This window comes from Balaenoptera musculus, chromosome 11 (genome assembly GCF_009873245.2).
Source record: "Balaenoptera musculus isolate JJ_BM4_2016_0621 chromosome 11, mBalMus1.pri.v3, whole genome shotgun sequence".
NCBI classification, from domain to species: domain Eukaryota; kingdom Metazoa; phylum Chordata; class Mammalia; order Artiodactyla; family Balaenopteridae; genus Balaenoptera; species Balaenoptera musculus.
The window spans coordinates 99,280,652-99,299,676 of record NC_045795.1 but is presented as its reverse complement, the minus strand read 5'-3'; the positions used below and the strand labels follow the sequence as shown (position 1 = coordinate 99,299,676).

At 37.7% G+C, this 19,025-nt stretch overlaps 1 protein-coding gene and 1 non-coding gene across 3 annotated transcripts in view; one reads left to right on the top strand and one right to left on the bottom strand.

Annotated features, from left to right (window-relative positions):
* Positions 1-19,025, top strand: part of RAF1 (Raf-1 proto-oncogene, serine/threonine kinase) — a 73,087-nt gene that overhangs the window by 12,565 nt on the left and 41,497 nt on the right. The window lies entirely within an intron of this gene.
* TRNAG-UCC lies at positions 8,844-8,916 on the bottom strand. The gene has a single exon. It is a non-coding gene; the product is annotated as a tRNA-Gly (tRNA).

Sequence of the window (19,025 nt, the reverse complement as noted above, 5' to 3'; positions counted from 1 at the left end):
TAGTGGAAAGATTTCTGAAATGATTTATTGGCTTTTGTAATTTTAAAGGTTCATTAGACAATTAAGTAATCAAAACTGAGTAGATACAAGTCTTTGGAATAGTGTTAGTGTTCTGATCAGAATGGCTGTTGGAGTTATTAAAAATTAATGAACTAAGTTTATTTCATTGCTACCATTTCTCCTACTCTATACTCTTAGCCTGTTTTCAAATTTTCTGATTTACCAGGAAGATACAGAGTTAGAATATTTTAATTAACTGATAAAAATATAAATTGACATATACTTCAAATAAAGTTGTATACCATATATAGTTAATAGAGCTACTTCTAACTATTTTACTTAAAGAACAGTGAAATAGGGTATTTTACTTGTCTTTTAAGCATTGTCACTGTAAGTTGTACATAGCATTTGGTTTATTTCACTTTGATAGTAAATCTTGTCTAATTTCTCCTATCATGGGGAAAAAAATAAGCTTTTTGAGGAAATGATAAATCCAAGCAGAGAGAGAGGTATTTTCCAAAAAGTTACATTGGTTAATTGTAGGTAATTTAGGAGCGTGCCGATGTTACTCACAGGTTCCAAGTTATAGTCTAATGGGTAAAGCATCTGGAATTATTACTCCATGCAGTCTCTGCAGAGGATCTCTGGGAATATGGAGACAATTTGCAAAGATCAAATGAACAAGATAGCATATGGCCAGTGTTATTCCCCCAAGTAATGTGAGAGCTAAACAGTTGATCTGTATTTTGGAACCTGGGACTTAATTTTGGAACACAGTACCAGTAGCGGTTAAGAGCTTTAGGCTTTGAACTCAGAAAAACCCAGGCTGGAGGTTTAAGGGCTATCTAGAAGAGTTCCTGATTGTTGTATATCATGATAATAGGGAACATTTACTGTCTTAGGCCAACACTGTGTGTTTCACGTGTTATTTAATTCTCACATCTTACAAAACATGCTGAGTAGAGGAGAATGAAATACAAGTATATCTGAAGTTTAGGTGTCATAAGTCAAAGGCTGTTTAAAACTATAGGCACCGTAGTGGATTCAGGTCAGTTATGGCCAGTCGTAGTCTTTTAAAGCTCTTGCTACCAGTTCCTCCTCCTCCTTTCTCTGCTTTCAAACCAAGGAGGAACTCACAGCAGCTAGATAATATTACAACAGAATTTTAACTCTAGGGCAGTGCCCAGGTTATTTTGATGTATAGGAATTCTTTTGTATTGACTAATCTTCAGAAATAGTGAGTCATGGTTTGTAGTTCAGCAGTCTTCTGATTACATGGAGATTTTATTTTATCTAAGCTATATTTATTACCAACTCTGGGGAGAAAAATTTTGGATTGAAGATAAAGAAGAATGACTTAAAGGCAATTTACAAGACTGGTGCTCTAACCCCTGAGCTACAGAGCTGTAAAAAGCAATTTAGACTTCATTATGTTTGTTTTAAATCCTTATCTATTTGCTGCAGATTATAAGAGTTAGCTTTCTGAATAAAAGATTATATATTTCATACATTCTCTCCTGTATCATTTAGTGGATAAGAAGAAAGGTCATGTGAGAAAAAGCATTAGTAATACAACTGCTCTAAGGTAATTTGAACTAAATCATTTATTATTTAGAAATGATGTAAAAATCTCTTAAATAGGAAGTAAATTTAAATTGCTTATGATATATAAAACTTATTTTCCTTTCTTCCACATACAGGTCCGATGCATTACTTATAAACAATAAACAGTAATTATTTCAAAGTAGTATAATAGTAACAATGTTAAATAATTATTTTTTGTGTTTTAAATCAGTGTGTTAAAATAGAGATGTAATTTAAGAGTCTGAGGACCTGAATTGTTTTGCTTCCCTTATTGTCACTAAATCTTTTGAACTTCACATTTTCTTTATCTACAAAGAGGAATAATACCTGCTTTTAGCCTGTTTAATTCTAACAGCACTATGAGATAGTGTGGAGAGGAATAAACTGTAAAGTTCTGTAAAATTTTAAGCTGTCCTGTTTGAAGTAAACTTTCTGCAATCAATCTCAACCACAGAATGCATTGCTACATTCTCAGGAACTAGATTTTAGGTAGATTAAGAATTTCTTTAAAATCTCATTTAACGCCAAAGGGCTAGTTGCCATAGGTGTTTTTTGCTCTACCACTTTAATATTTTTAAGTGAAATAAAAGATAGCAATATTTGAATAAAAACTCAAAAGTGAGGGTTTTTTTAAACTGATTTTAAATACTGATTTGCTGAGGCATTTTGAAGAAAATTCAAAATGTCTCTGAAAATATTTACATTGTTGTGTGTGTGTGTGTGTGTGTGTGTGTGTGTGTGTGTTTCCCTAGTCAGGAAGGGATAGTAAAATTTATTTGGCTGTTTGGCTTGGCTGAGGTAGGGAGAGGGTGAAACAAAGTCAACCTTAGCCCCAAGTTTGCCCAACTGCTTCTTGACTCTTTTAGGCAGAAGTTTTAGGACTTTTTGATTCTTGCACACTGAACTCCTGAAGAGCTTCCTGAATTAATCAGGGTTGTTATAATTGGTTTTTCTTACCATGGTCCAAAGGCGTCTAACCCTTCAGCCCTTTAACCCTTCGGGAGAGTAACTGTGACAAGACAATGGATGAGGAATGTTGAGTGAGTGCTCTGCTGAGGTATCTCCAGAAGTTGATAGAATAACATTTCCAGTCAAACATTTATGCCTCAGATTAGGCTTTAAGGTGGTAGATGGACCTTAAGCATAGGACTCAAATCGCTTAAAAAAACTATACCCTAAATACTGGTGTTTTCATAATTGTGATCTTATCAGATTTGACTTGTCCTGGGGCTCTTTAATAGTACTTTGTACGTGTGCTGCTCCCTAACAATCTTGCACCTGAAACAGTCTTGCTTTCAAAATGTTTTTTATAGCATCTGGTAAACTAAAAAAGCAAAAAACAGGACTCTCCCAGCGTAATGAATCTCTTAATAATTACTATTTTATTAATCTGGTGCTATTTATTCATTTTTAGAAATGCCTCTGAATGCAGCAATTCATTGAAATTATTGCTAGAGCTGGGTCACAGGGTGAGAAGGCTGAAATGAATGTGTTGCATTTAAAATGCCTTTATCGCAACCTGGTATTCTGGATTTTGAGTTTAGAATAAACTATTCAAGTGTCCTTTGTAATATCACTTCTCAACAGCTTGTTAGGAATTGTACTAGGAAATAACTTGATTTCTCTAAAATTTTTAAACAATTCAGTTTTCACAAACAGTGTGGCCCTTATATTTACTACCCTCTTACTTTGTTTGCATATCTAAGAGTGTTCCTTCCTGCTATAACCAGTTTCTCAGTCACATGGTGTTTTGTGTAGATTGGGGCATGAGGATTGTGGAAAGAGTGCTCAGAACTCTGCAGACTTTGGAAATACAGTAGAGCTTTTTGCCTTAGCTGAGAGAATGTTTGTGACTTCTCTGTTAGTGCCTGCGAGTTGAGTGGTAGGTACTGTGCTCTTACTGCCCATTTGATTTGTTGCCTGATGACAATAGTGCAATATTATGGGGAGGATTTGTACCTTGCTTTACCAGTGTTTAGACTTTTAAAAAGATAAACTTCTTTCTTGAAAGTGTAAGATGAAAATTCTGTTCTCTTTCTTCAGAGCTTTCTGCTTGGCTGTCCTGGTGCATATTGTTCATGGAAACCCCCAGGAATGTGTTCTTGATTTTAAGAAGTATGAATTTGCTGTAAAAGCTGAGTTTTTTTTAACATTCCTATATTTGAATTATTTAAAAAAGAGTTTGAGAACTTTATCATTTTAATCATCTAATTAGCTGTGGCATGTAAAACTTGTTGACATTCAACAGTCGCTTGTTTTTTATTCATTGAGAAATCGGCTTCATCATTTACTAAGCTGGAGACTTATTTTTAGGGCTACAACATTATGGCCTATGGTATTTGGCCCATAGCAAATACAGAGAAAGTGGTGACTACTGTCTGATTCTAGAATCATTTGCAAGCCTGATGTGAAAATGTAGCAGTTTTCCCAGATTTTACCTTTTGCATGTTCTGAAATTGCTGAAAACTAACAAAATTTTAAGTTTGTTTTTCTCTTTAATTTTGCTGATCAGTTTCATGGTTGACAACTTATGTATATGAAGAATATTTTATTTTTATTTTATTATTATTATTTTTAAAATTAATTAATTATTTTTTTTTGGCTGTGTTGGGTCTTTGTTTCTGTGCGAGGGCTTTCTCTAGTTGCGGCGAGTGGGGGCCACTCTTCATCGCGGTGCGCGGGCCTTTCACTGTCGCGGCCTCTAGTTGCGGGGCACAGGCTCCAGACGCGCAGGCTCAGTAGTTGTGGCTCACGGGCCCAGTTGCTCCGCGGCATGTGGGATCTTCCCAGACCAGGGCTCGAACCCGTATCCCCTGCATTGGCAGGCAGATTCTCAACCACTGCGCCACCAGGGAAGCCCTATGAAGAATATTTTAGATTACCATCCAAGAATCTAAACTATAATTTGGTTATGCTTAAGAACGCATTCTTGTTTTGAGACATGTACCCCAAATATTTGTTAATTATTCTATTTCCTTTAAGCTGAGCAACCCCCTCCTTCCACCTGAAATCCTCTTTCTACACATTCTTTTGCATTCTACATGATCTTAGGCATGTTTAAAAACACACTTCTACATTTCTTTAGCAGGGGCAATGTGGTTTAAAACCACTTTATTTCCAGTAGTGTATATTTAGGACAAATGCATGTGTGTGTAGGTGGAACATGTTTGCAGTTTACTGTGACACAGCAGGTGAACAAGAATGGTGCTTCGTTTTATTTTTAAATTAAAACAACTATGAAGAAAAATGCCAAACAATACTAGTAAATCAAACTTTGGAAATACCTCAAGCATAGTAGAATTACATAATGGCTTCAGCTGGCTCTTATCAGCTGGTTTTTGTCTGGGATTTGTCTGATGGAGCTGCTATAATGAATTTAGCTGACTGCCAGCCAGCAGTTAACACTGTGCCGATTCTACAGTTGCAGAATTCCACAATTGTCAGTGTTCTAGTCCTAGGGTGTAGCCCCTCAGCATAGTGTGGTTCATAAATGACTGCACTGATGATTTCTGTTAGAACTCAGCACCCATTGGACCCAGGTGCCAGCATTTGTTATTCATTCAGGATGTGTCGTAACGGCCAGTTGTATGCTAGACACTGTTAGAGGTGATGGGGTTTTTAGGGTGAACTGAACTTAGCTTCTTGGAGCTTACTATCTAGTAGGGTAGGCAGATAATCATTGGCTAGGCAGATATCTAATATAATTTCAAAGTATTATATTAGATGGTAATAAAGTATTATGAAAACAACAAAGCTGAGTAAAGAGAGAAGAATGATGGGGAGGGGCAGGATACACTTAAACAGGATGGTCAAGGTGGTCCCCTTTGAGGAGTGACATTTGTGTGGAAACATGATTGACAAGAAGTGACTAACAACGAGAAGGCCAGTATGACAGAAATAAAGTGAACAAGAGAGAGAAGGGTAGGAGATAAGGTGGAGAAGGAAGATAGAGGCCAGGTCATCACGTAAGGCCTTGTAGGTTATAGTTAAAGAACTTGGGTTTTATTTTGAGTGTGATAGGGAACCAGTCACACTTAAAATAAGGATTTTAGTGGAGCAACAGTGTGACCAGATCTGTGTTTTAAGGTCTCTCAGTGGAGAATAGATTTAGAGGCTTTGGGAGTGGACATTGTGACTGCTGGTGTAATCTAGGCAAGAGAAGATGGTGCTTTAGGTTAGATTGGTTGGGTTGGGTTAAAGTAGTTGGATTTTGGAGGGTCTGACAGTACATGATGGATGATTAAATGTGGTGGGTGAGGAAAATACTAAAGGAATCAAGGATCATAACTAGGTTACTTTATTGTGTGGATAAGCACTATTATTACCAAAAATAGTAATATAGCTATCATGTGGTAATAGCTGTCATGGATTAAGTGACCACTATGTACCAGACAGTGAATTTTTCATAGTTTGTAGTTTTTCATTTACTTCTCATAGCCACCTCTTAAAATATAGTTGTGCTTATTTTACAGATGAAGAAATTAAGGCTTAGATGTTTTTTGCCTGGGTTCACACAGCCAAAAAGGTTACTCATCAACAGGTCTCTGACTTCAAAATGCAAGCTCAGTTTATTTAGTCATTCAACAAGTACTCTTCTAGGAGTTAAGTATACAGAGGTTATCAAAGCTGAGTCACTGTTCTCATGGAGTTTAAGAATTTATAATTTGGGTGTTAAAAAATTTTACCGTAAGAGTCTATACAGTTTTGTGGACCAAGTGTGTAGGAGGACCTTGCTTACATGAATGTTGGATTTTTGGTAGCCTTAATCTTCTGGAATGTAGCTTTGACCATGCACATAAGCCTGTCCTGAAGCCTTTTCATTACTCAGTAGGCTAGGGCCTTTCTAGCCTAGTAGGTTCTTTCTCTTCTTTTTTTTTTTTTTTTTTTTATAAATTTATTTATTTTATTTATTTATTTTTGGCTGCGTTGGGTCTTCGTTGCTGTGTGCGGGCTTTCTCTAGTTGTGGCGAGCGGGGACTACTCTTTGTTGCGGTGCGCGGGCTTCTCATTGCGATGGTTTCTCTTGTTGTGGAGCACGGGCTCTAGGTGCGCGGGCTTCAGTAGTTGTGGCACGTGGGCTCAGTAGTTGTGGCTCGCGGGCTCTAGAGCACAGGCTCAGTAGTTGTGGCACACGGGCTTAGTTGCTCCGCGGCATGTGGGATCTTCCCGACCCAGGGCTTGAACCCGTGTCCCCTGCATTGGCAGGCGGATTCTTAACCACTGCGCCACCAGGGAAGCCCGGTTCTTTCTCTTCTGTTGTGCTCCTTAATACACAGGCTTGATTATCTCTCTTTCTCATATCGGGTTGTCAATAGCAAATGCTGAGGAGTCGGGGAGTCCATAGAGGTGTAAATACTATCAAGTCAGAAGTGGCAATGGCAACCAGAGTGTAAGAAATACCTGAAGAATAGAAAGGAGACACAGAACTCTGTTGTCTGTTACATTCATTATCATTATTGTTTTGAAACTTTTCCATCAAACTACCAGTAAAATTAGATTAAATGCCTACTCTTTAAACCTGAAAGTTCTTTGAAGTCATGTTTTATGCCTGATGATTTTTGTTGCTCTTTGGTTTTTGAATTTTACTTCAATTTTACTTCAAAACAGGTGTATTATAAAAATATTTTAAAATATTAGTTACTTTATTAACCTCCCTTACTCAAGTCTGAGTAAAATTGTTTTCTTAGGAAAATATACTATATTTATATTCCATAGATAACCAGAGGTTACTCATAGTAACTTATAAATCATTAAGAGAAAGTTGAAGTATAGTCTGTTTGGAAAGCTAGGGAAGGATCTTCTATATCAGAAAATTTTAACATATGTTAGATTTTCATGGCACTAGAATCATCATAATGTGTTAGAGCTAGAAGGATCATTATAGGTCATCTCTTCCAACTCCATATTTTGCAGAGGAGGCAGGTAACTTGAGGTTATGTGGGTTAAATGAAATAGCATATAAACATCTGTGTGCTCAGGGTGTTGCCTAGCTCATAGTAGATGCCTAAAAGATGCTGGGTTTTGTTTTTCTTTATCTGTCAAGTCTGTTCCTTTTATATTTTCTCATATTTCACTTTCTGGAAATTTTATTTTCCTGGTCCTAGAGATAGATGTGTTCCAGAGAAGCCACTGAACAAGAGAACATCTGGTATCTTGTCCCCTGCCTGCTCAGGTATCTTCCCTTGAGATTTGCTGAACAGAGCGACAAGGGCTTAAGAAGACCCATGTTGCTTGCCTGATTGGTCACGTGTGTGTGTTTTATAAACAGTGGCAGTGTTTGAGAAGCTTGAATTTAAATGTATCACCTGAGTTTTGATTGTACCTTTAAGAGTATGTACAATAGGTCAATTTAAGGATTTCTCTAAGCTCCTTCCTTTAATCCCTTGATCTTGGTGATTGTCACCTGTAAACCGGTGAAGTGAACACCTGTTGTTTGTTTCTGTTTCCCCCTTTCATTGTAACTGTATCCCATATTTTTCTCTGAGGAACTGTCAGCCCTTATTACCTAGCCATTCATTTGAGCCATTTTAATGAGATTGACCCCATCTTTAGCTCTAGTGGAGAGCCTGATTAGCTTAAGTCAGTCAGTAAAGGCCAACCATTTGGACATAATGATTTGTTCACAGTGACTCACTGGAGGCCAGTGAGATGTGAAGTCATGTTTGGGGCTCCTAACTCTGAAGAGCTTCCCTGGGAAATGCTGTTTACCTGAAGGCATTACCAGAAAGTTCCAAAAAGCAAAACTTGAATTTGTCACCTATCGGCAACTATTTACGTAGCATTTACATTGTATTAGGTATTGTAAGGAATCTAGAGATGATTTAAACTGTATGGAAGGATGTGTGTAGGTCATATGCAAATACTGTGCCGTTTTATATAAGGTGCTTGAGCATCCTTGGACTTTGTTATCTGCAGGGGGTCCTGAAACCAATCCCTTGCAGATACCTAGGGAAGATTATACCACATTTTAGTTATTCATTCATCAGTTGGTGGGCATTTGGGCTGTTCTCTACCTTTTGGCTATTAGAAGTAATGCTGCTATGAACATTCTGATGTCCTAAGGTTCTAATAACCTGCAAGTCTACCCTGAAGTTCTATAATTCCAGTCTGCAGGAGAGAGAGAAGCCTGATGATTTTTGTTGCTCTGGACAGGCTTTTGAAAGGTTAAAGAATAATTTATTAGGTTTTATTTGGAAATATTGAAATAGAAGTAACCAGAGTTTTTTTTTGGCTGCACAGTGCAGCTTGCAGGATCTTAGTTCCCCGACCAGGGATTGAACCTGGGCCCCCTGCAGTGGAAGCACAGAGTCCTAACCACTGGACTACCAGGGAATTCCAGGGAGGATTTTTTTTTTTTATATAACATTTGGAGTTCACAGGGGTCCTGAGACTCCAAGCCAGAAGTAGGTCTGATTTAGTCCTTCGTACCTCATTTTTAAGATGAAGCCACAAGGTCCATGGAGATGCATGGGCTTTCCCAGTGCCTCCAAATTTAGTATCGATGACTTTAATGGTGTTTTTACCAGTAATGATCAACATGCTATCTTTTTTTTTTTTTTTTAAATGACATGGTAGGTTTAGGCAACTATAAACATTCTTTTTAAAAAATTTATTGTGGTAAAATATACATAACATAAATTTACCACCGTGTACCATACACATAATATAAATTACCGCATAGTTCAGTGATATTAAGTACATTTACAGTATGTTGCACCCATCACCACCATCCATCTCCAGAACTTTTTCATCATCCCACACTGAAACTCTGTACCCTTAAACTCCTCACCCCACTCTCCCCTCCTGTTCCTGCCAACTACCATCCTACTTTCTTTTTTTTTTAATCCTACTTTCTTTCTTTATGAATTTGACTACTCTAGGTACGTCATGTAAGTGGAATCATACACTATTTGTCCATTTATGACTGGCTTGGTTCACTTAGCATAATGTCTTCAAGGTTCATCCATGTTGTAGGATATATCAGAATCTCTTTGCTTTTTTTTTTTAAAATCTGGCTAGCTTTTTTTTTTTTTTTTTAATTAATTATTTTTTGGCTATGTTGGGTCTTCGTCGCTGCACGCGGGCTTTCTCTAGTTGCGGCGAGCGGGGGCTACTCTTCGTTGCTGCACGTGGGCTTCTCATTGTGGTGGCTTCTCTTGTTGTGGAGCACCAGCTCTAGGCGTGTGGGCTTCAGTAATTGTGGCACATGGGCTTAGTTGCTCTGCGGCATGTGGGATCTTCCCGGACCAGGACTCGAAGCCGTGTCCCCTGCATTGGCAGTCGGATTCATAACCACTGTGCCACCAGGGACGTCCAGAATCTCCTTGCTTTTTAAGGCTGAATGATACTTCCTTGTATGTATATAGCATATTTTGTTATCAATTCATTGGTTAATGGACACTTGGCTTGCGTCCACCTTTTGGCTGTTGTGAATAACACTGTGAACGTGGGTGTGCAAATATTTTGAGTTACTGCTTTCAATTCTTTTGGGTCTACATCCAGATGTGGACTTGCTGGATCATATATTCAATAGTAATTCTAATTTTAATTTTTTGAGGAACTGCCATACTGTTTTGTGTAGCAGCTACACCATTTTACATTCCCATCAGCAATGCACAAGAGTTCCAGTTTCTTATATCCTTGCCAACACCTCCCTTCCTTTCTTTTTCTTTCTTTCTTTTTGATAATAGCCATGTGAAGTGCTGTCTCATTGTGTTTTTGATTTTCATTTCCCTAATGATTAGTGATGTTGCACCTCTTCATGTTCTTCTTGGCTGTTTCTTGTATCTTTTTTGGAAAAATGTCTGTGCTGATCTTTTTTCTGTTTTTAAATTGTGTTGTCTTTTTTATTATTGAGTTCTAAGAATTCTTTATTCTGTAGTCTATAGAATATTTGTATTCTAGATGCAAGTCCCTCATCAGATACATGATTTGCAAATATTTTTTCTCATTCTTTGGGTTGTCTTTTTACTTTCTTTATAGTGTTCTTTGGAGCAGAAAAGTTTTTAAGTTTGTTAAAGTCCAATTTACCTTTTTTAAAAAAATATTTTGTTTACTTATTTATTTAGCTGTGCTGGGTTTTAGTTGCGGCATGCATGTGTGATCTAGTTCCCTGACCAGGGATCGAACCTGGGTCCCCTGCACTGGGAGCACGGAGTCTTATCCATTGGACCACCAGGGAAGTCCCTATCTGTTTTTCTTTTGTTGCTTGTGCTTTTAGTGTTATATCTTAAAAACCACTGCCAAATTCAAGGTCATCGAGATTTACTCCTTTGTTTTCTTTTAAGCGTTTTATAGTTTTATGGTTTTAGCTCTTAACATTATTTAGGTCTTCATCCATTGGGTTAATTTTTGTATATGCTCTGAAGTAGGGGTACAGCTTCATTCTTTTGCATGTGGATATCTGAATTGTTTGGCACCCTTCTCAGTTGTGTTCTCCTGATCTATATGTCTATCCTTATGCCCGTTCCACACTGTTTTGATTACTGTAGCTTTGTGTAATAAGTTTTGAAATTGGGAAGTATGAGTCCTCGAATTTTGTTCTTTTTCAAGATTATTTTGGCTGTTCTGGCTCCCTTGAATTTCCATATGCGTTTTAGCGTCAGCTTGTCAATTTCTACAAAGAAGCTGGCAAAGAAGCCTATTCTATTAGGGCTTGTATTGAATCTGTAGATCAGTTTGGAGAATACTGCTATCTTAACAGCAAACTTGTTTTTACTGCTTTGGACATCCATGGACCAACATTCTTATACCTCCTGAGTTTATCTGTTCTCTCAATTTCAAATCAAGTTCCCAGCTTGGATCCTTGCTCCATTCAGTTGTAGTGGGTTCTAAAGGGGCAGGATCATGAATATAAACATATAAACATCGCTGCTCAGGGCTTATTCCTGTGGGTGAAGGAAGGATGTTCTCAAAAGAGGAGTGTGGGATTGGGAGACAACATAGAGTTGTCCACCACACTTTTCACTGATGGAGGCAATGTATGTAGGCAGGTTGGAAAGGCTGTGGAACACTAAGAAAGTATAGCGACATAGAAGCCTTGAGATACATCCATGGTTGGAGCAGGAGGAAGACTAGAAGCCAATAAACAAGGTAGAGGAGATATAGTTGGAGACAGAAGAAACCCCTGGAAGTGCAGTATAATGAAAGTCTCTTTAGGAGGAAGAGAGAAGGAGCATTAGGCTGAGAAACACTCTAGATTTGATTACTAGGATTTTATTGATCAGACTTGCTTAAAAGCCTGATAGATAAGTAATGGCAGAGTACAAGGTCATTAATTTAAAGAATGTATTGTCTCTGCTAGACTAGTGTTTCACCACTTCAGTCATTCAAGTATCATCTTCCTAACTTTTACTAGAACAGAGAACCATCTATAGTAGTGCTTATTTAATATTTTCTCTTAAATAGCTCACTGTTTTATTTTTTTGGCCGTGCCGAGGCTTGCAGGATCTTAGTTCCCCGACCAGGGATCCAACTTGTGCCCACTGCGGAGTCCTAACCACTGGACTGACTGCCAGGGGATTCTCTGGAACTTTAAAAAAGGTGAAGTAGTTTGAGGCTGTTGAGTTATAGAGATAAAGGCTAGGTGATAGCCTCATCCTAAATTGCAGGAGCAAAGCAGGTGCAAGCTTCTTTGCTGGAAATGTAGTGATGTATCAAGGGTGGATGGTTGTGACTCACTCTCTTGTGTTGACTTCTTTTGCACTGAAATGGAGGGAACTATGTTATAAGCACTTCCAAAATACACAGTCAAAATGAATCCAGAAGAAGCTGCCAGGAGAATAGGAATCACATATAGTACTAGATTCCTTTGCTGCTATTTTAATAAAATAAAAACAGTATTAATTTGTAGTTAGATATTAGGGTCTGTAGTGGCTTTGAGTTTGAAAACGATATTTTTAATTAAAAAGGGAGATTATGAAGTGTTATAGAGGTATTAAAGATACCAAACTGATAATTCTTCCTTATCATAATCTTTACCTGATTGATTTAGTATTATTTTATGTCGTGTCCACAAATCCTCTAAAATTATTTTTGTAAACCATGAATAATGTATGGCCCATGCTTTGGGAAACCCTACACTGCTAGACTGACTATTCTGTTCATGTTGATCAACCACCCAGAATATCTCAAGACCCAGCACAGGTCTCACTAACTCCTCTACAAGGGAGAATGTGCTTAAGGGGTATAGGATCATGTCATAAATTGTACCGATGTTTTCTTAGGTCAGTCTCCCAAGGCAGTATAAATAAAAGCAAAAATAAACAGGACCTAATGAAACTTACAAGGTTTTGTACAGCAAAGGAAAGCACAAATAAAACGAAAAGATAACCTACAGAATGGGAGAAAATATTTGCAAATGATGCAACTGACAAGGGCTTAATTTCCAAAATGTACAAACAATCTCATACAACTCAACAACAAACAACCCAATCGAAAAATGGGCAAAAGACCTAAATAGACATTTCTCCAAAGAAAACATACAGATGGCCTATAGGCACATGAAAAGATGCTCAACATCGCTAATTATTAGAGAAATGCAAATCAAAACTACAGTGAGGTACCACCTCACACCTGTCAGAATGGCCATCGTTAAAAAGTCTGCAAATAACAAATGCTGGAGAGGGCGTGGAGAAAAGGGAACCCTCCTACACTGTTGGTGGGAATGTAAGTTGATGCAGCCACTATGGAATATAGTATGAAGGTGCCTTAAAAAACTAAAAATAGAGTTGCCATGTGATCCAGCAATCCCACTCCTGGGCAGATATCTGGATAAAACTATAATTCAAAAAAATACATGCACCCCTATGTTCATAGCAGCACTATTCACAATACCCAAGACATGGAAACAACCCAAGTGTCCATCGACAGATGAGTGGGTAAAGAAAATACACACACACACACACACACAGTGGAGCAATAAAAAAGAATGAAATAGTGCCATTTGCAGCAACATGGATGGACTTAGAGATTATCATATTAAGTGAAGTAAGAAAGAGAAAGACAAATACCATATAATATCGCTTATATGTGGAACCTAAAATATGACACAAGTGAACTTATATACGAAACAGAAACAGACTCACAGATAGAGAACAGACCTGTGGTTGCCAAGGGGGAAGGGGGTGGGGAGGGATGGAGTGGGAGTTTGGGGTTAGCAGATGCAAACTATTATATATAGAATGGATAAACAACAAGGTCTTATTATATAGCATAGGGAACTATATTCAATATCCTGTGATAAACCATAATGGAAAAGTATACAAAAAAGAATGTATATATATGTATAATTGAATCACTTCATTGTATAGCAGAAATTAACACAACATTGTAAGTCAGCTATACTTCAGTTAAAAAAAGGAGAGTATAGGATCATGTAGAACTTTAAAAATGTGAGCTGTTTCCTTCCATCCCTTCTCTCCCTCCACTTCTCTACCCCCCCTTTCCTCTCTCCCCTCTCTCCTCTCCTCTGTCTCTGAAGAAAAGAAAAAAAGGCATCGTCTAGGTGAGTGTTGTTGGTGGTAGTTTGAGATTGCTAGAAAGGGTCACAAAATTATGGATTCTTGTCCTTGATGCACAGATGTCATCCAGAGATTTCCCTCCACTAACCTCTTGGGGATTTTGTTAGTTTCTTTCTTGTGTTGGATGCCCTTTTTCCTGTATGCCATCTCTTTCTTGATTTACTCTTATTCATGTGACAAATCCCTTGAGACAGGGATCGTGAAGGGTAAAATATTTTTGGTGATGAATGGCAGAAAATATCTTTCTCCTACAGTAGTTTTGCTGATTATTCTACATCGGAAATACTTTCCCTTCAGAATTTAGACGACTTTGCTTCATTATGTCTTCTAGCTTCCAGGGTTGAGAAATTTGAAGCCATTTTGATTCCTGATCCCTTGTATTTTTTTTTTTTTTCTGTAGAAGTTTGTAGAATTTTCTGTTACCCCATTATTGTAAAATTTAATGTGATAGGCATTTGATGGACTACATTCTGATAATTCCAGTTAATCTGATAGCTGAAGTCATTCAGGGGTGTGTGTGTGTGTGTGTGTGTGTGTGTGTTGCCTGTGTGTTCTGGTCTTTATCATACATGTTAGAAGCTTTCCTAAAATGTCTTGTAATCCTTGGCAGTCTGTCTATTTTTAAAAGGACAGTAGTAAACAGCTGATTGGAATGCTTGGGTTAGGCTTGCTGTCTTTGAGCTTCATTATAAGGTAGGGGAACTAATGTCAGTTTCTTTGAGCCTGGTTGCCCAGCTATGGAAGAGGCTGTTTGGTCTTTGTATTTAAGCATTCATTTAGCATAGTTTTCAGAATAGCATCCATGCTCTCAACTGTACCTGAAATCCCCCAGTCTAGAGACCCTCCCTTTTACCTTTTCCAGGAATAAAGACCGGGGCCACCTTTTTAGAAGGGTTTCAGAGAGCTCTTTGGGAATTAGGCTGTTGAGTTCTATTTTTCTTCGATAGAGTATAAAAAAACACAAAATAATCTCACTAAACACCTAACCTGCTGTTGGAAAGCTGACCTAATGTGAAATTCTTAAAGTTACACCCACTGGTGTTGCCTTTATCAGTCGGTATCTTTACTCTCTCAAACTTTTAGAAACCTTTGTGACTTCTAAGAAAATGAAACAACACAACCTTCCTTTTCCTGGTTAAACTTACCTTACTCCCCCGCCTCAAAAAAGAAAAAAAAAAAAAGATCAGAGAAAATAAATAGCAACTAGTTGCTTCAGCAAATAAGCTTATCTTAAAAACAAAAATTCACCCCAGACCAATTTTAAAATATTGAAAACATGATAGTAGCAGCACTCATCCGTAATTCTTATCTTTTGACCCAGTAATCTCACACCTAGTTGTTAAGCAAAATACCTGTATATCTGAGGTGTTGATTTAAGGTTCTCTGTTAGGATAAATAAGGCACAGCATTGTTTTTAAGATGTGTTCTGATTTCAGAGATTTTTAAATCTGAAAAAATATGTGACTTAAAAATAGGTTAATGATGCATATATACAATGGAATATTACTCAGCCATAAAAAGGAACGAAATTGAGTTATTTGTAATGAGGTGGATGGACCTAAAATCTGTAATACAGAGTGAAGTAAGTCAGAAAGAGAAAAACAAATACTATATGCTAATGCACATATATGGAATCTAAAGAAATGGTACTGATGAACCTAGTGGCAGGGCAGGAATAAAGACACACGTAGAGAATGGACTTGAGGACACTGGGAGGGGAAAGGGTAAGCTGGGACGAAGTGAGAGAGTAGCATCAACATATATACATTACCAAATGTAAAATAGATGGCTAGTGGGAAGCTGCTGCATAGCACAGGGAGATCAGCTCCAGGGAGATCAGCTCGATGCTTTGTGACGACCTAGAGGGGTGGGATAGGGAGGGTGGGAGGGAGGCTCAAGAGGGAGGGGATATGGGGATATATGTATACGTATAACTGATTCACTTTGTTGTACAGCAGAAACTAACACAACATTGTAAAGCAATTATAGTCTAATATAAAGATATTAAAAAATAGGTTAAGGATGAATTACATCCAACACAGTGGGGTATGATTAGACAAATGACTGTGAAATATTTAAAATTGGAAGGAGAATAATGTAACATAGGATGTGGATTGAGACTGCAGTTGTGCACATGTACACATATGGACAAGGATGAAGGCCGCAGTTAGCCCCAAAGACACCATTGCTAAATAGCAAAAGGTCCATAGCTCAGCTAGCAGGACTGCCCCCTTCATGTGATTTAGGAGAATCCCCTTCTTTTAGGCTGATGCTGTCTGTGTACGAGGCACATTGAGGCATAGGCTCATTTTCTACCCTCTCATTTCCTATGCTGAGTGTCCTTGTTTAAGGCAGAAGCTATAATAATATCAGTGTCAGGCACAGTGCTAAATGCTTTACAAACATTGTTAACAATTTTCATGACAACCCAATGAGTATTATTATCCGTTTTTACAGTTAATCCTTCAGCGCAGACATCTTTTGAACTCCATAATTGTGTGTCTACTGCCTACGTAGTTTATTTGCAATATAGCAGCTGGACTAGTCCTTTTAAGATCTTAGGCAGATTGTGTGTCTCCTCTGCTCAGAACTTTTCAGTGGTTTCCCATTTCACTCAGTAAAAGGCAGAGTCCTTACAGCGGTGACCTACAAAACAGTATGTTAACCACATTGTCCCTCTTCCCCCAACTGTACTCTCACTTCACTGAACTCCATGATCTCTTTGCTATTCCTTGTACACAGGACACTCCTGCTTTAGGGTTTTCACTGGCTGTTCCTTCTGCCTTGACTGTCCCCCCCAGCTACTTGCAGGTCAAACTCCCTGACTTCTGATCTCAGCTCTTACCTCCTCAATGAGGCCTACTCTGACCTCATTATGTAAATTGCAACTTGTCTCCTTTCCCCCAGCACTTATCATCCACTATCATGTTATATAATTCACTTTATTGTGTGTCCTCCACTGGAAGATATGCTTCTCCTGAGATCAGGGGTCTTTGTCTCTAATTCACTGAATTAACCCAAGCATCTAGAGTAAAGCAGGGTCTGGTACATAATAGTTGCTCAGTAATGTTTATTGCATGAGAGATTGAGTGAGAAAATTGGTGTGGGGGAAGTTAAGCAATTTGGCAAAAGGCCACACAGCTAATAAATGGTGGAAGTAGATTTTGAACAAATATTCATGTATTGTGCTTCTAATATTAGAAGATGATATCCAAAAAATGTTTTGTTAGGATGAATAAGGTTATGGATAACTTTTCTCCTTTATTCCCCTGCCCAAATTTAATTATATCGTCTTAAAAAGTATAATAAAAACAAATGACCAGAGTGGAAGGAAAGAACCAGTATCAGGAAGCTAGAGCAGGTAGCCACAAGGTTGAAATCTGGCACCTCATCTGAGCAACAGCCTGTCTCACAGATGCACTGATCTTATCTGCCTTAAGAGTAAAGAATGATGGTGTAATAAAGCTCTGGTAAAACTTGTGAGTGCTTTTGACCTTAGATATTCTGTCAGTAATCTTGGCTCTCTAGCTTACTGTGTAATCTTGGATAATTTTATTTAACTTTTGTGGTCTTCAGTTTCTTCATCTCCAAAATCAGGATAATAGTATCTTTCATAGAGTTCTTGGGAGGCTTAAATGAGATATCATGTTTAAAGAACTGATACTAACATAATGATATGTGAAGAATTCAATATTATTATACATGCTGTAGTATGTACTCAGTAGTATTGTACATACTGAAATGTCAAGAACTCAGTAGCTGTTAGCTAATATTACTATCATTTTTACTATTTAGTTGGTACAGAATTTTAAGAAATTATTTGGTGACTATATCTTGTTTCCTAGTGAGTTTTGGCAGATGTCAAAACAGAGAGCAAACCACTATTGTTATTGTTCAGATAGCTAGTCTTTGTTAGTATTTGTGTTTTTCATGAATGCTTGCTTGGGGTTATAATTTTATATTACATATTAAAATAGCCATTTTCCTTAAGAATTTACATAAATTTAAATATTTAATGTATTATGGATTCTGCAACTACCATCACGTTGGTTTTGAAGTCTTGGTTGAATAACTCCTGTGAGTCAGATGTCCTGCTAAGTTCTGGGGAAACAAAGGAGAACAAAGAGGCATGCATGTACTCTGTCCTCAAGGAGCTTATAGTCAGGTAGGGAGGCAGACATGTAAATAAATAATTACAGTTCGGGGTGGGAAGGGCTATTAATAACATACATGTGAATAACATAAAAAACAGGAGGGAGTGGTAAATTCTTTATGAATAGGGAGCAAAGAAGGGAGGCTTTATGGGGAGAATTTTACCTGAAGAACATCACAGAGGACCCAAAGCCTCAATAGAGGTGTATAGAATTCTACTCAGGGGCTGCCCTCAAGAGCAGACTTCCAGAAACCTACTTTGTACCTTTTAAGGTTCTCATGCTATACAGAGACTGGATCTCTGACGATCCAGAAGAGAACGTTAAAAAGAAAGTTACATACATATTTCCATACAAATACAAATATAAGATTTTTAGAAATTTCATGTAATGTCTGAAACATTTATATTAACATATTTCCATACAAATAACCCAATGAAAGTTTAGTATTAGTTGTTTTGTTTGTTTTTTTTATACTGCAGGTTCTTATTAGGCATCAGTTTCATACACATCAGTGTATACATGTCAATCCCAATTGCCCAATCCAGCACACCACCATCCCCACCTCACCGCAGTTTTCCCCCCTTGGTGTCCATATGACCATTCTCTACATTTGTGTCTCAACTTCTGCCCTGCAAACTGGCTCATCTGTACCATTTTTCTAGGTTCCGCATACATGCATTAATATACGATATTTGTTTTTCTCTTTCTGACTTACTTCACTCTGTATGACAGTCTCTAGATCCATCCATGTCTCAACAAATGACTC